Below are 655 nucleotides of genomic sequence, written 5' to 3'. Positions count from 1 at the left end.
TGGGGTGCCTGCCTGCAGCTGTTGCGACTGTGCGGTGTGTGTGCGCTCCGAAAAGGAGGACGAGGGGTAGGGTGAGGAGAACGAGAGAGCAATGGCATGGCCCCCTGCATCTGCCTACTCTGCACCGCCGCCGCGCCTGCACACTGCCGAGGAAATATGTACTCGCGCAGCTGAAGCTGCCGAGCTTTATTTTCTTCAACTTCAACTTCAAAAAGGGTTATTACGACGGCTTGTTCAACTGTACTGGAGCCAACCCATTACTCGGGTCACTAACTTGCACGCCATGCTGTGGTGTGCTCTCCCTTCCTGGATACAATAAGACCTATGTACACTCATCAGCAGCGTAGTCATCGTCACCATCGCCGCCTCGCTGACGGCAGCGGCGGACTCGCCCACCGCGGCGGCGCCCGGCGCGAGCGATAACCGCCACAACAACTAACATCTCGGCCTAACCTAACGGGGGCCCGAGCTGCGTTACGAGATAAGGACGTGGCCGACATGACCTCTCAAAGCCCGTCTCCTCGGCCGTGTTTATCAATTTGGTTGACGACCGGCGGGCGCTGGCGGGAGAGAGGTTGGCTCCGGCCGTGCACACGCGCGTCAGCCTCCTCAGTGTGTGTGTATGTGTGACCCCCTCACCCACCCGCCCCCTCTC

General features: G+C 60.2%; 1 protein-coding gene across 2 annotated transcripts in view; it reads left to right on the top strand.

Moving 5' to 3' along the window:
- The window catches only part of LOC113205001 (TNF receptor-associated factor 4), an 89430-nt gene that overhangs the window by 69740 nt on the left and 19035 nt on the right, over positions 1-655 (top strand). The gene's annotated exons all lie outside the window — the stretch shown is intronic.

This window comes from Frankliniella occidentalis, unplaced genomic scaffold, assembly GCF_000697945.3.
Source record: "Frankliniella occidentalis isolate FOCC.00 unplaced genomic scaffold, Focc_3.1 Scaffold23, whole genome shotgun sequence".
In the NCBI taxonomy this organism is placed as follows: Eukaryota; Metazoa; Arthropoda; class Insecta; order Thysanoptera; family Thripidae; genus Frankliniella; species Frankliniella occidentalis.
This window is presented reverse-complemented; position numbering and strand designations above follow the sequence as displayed.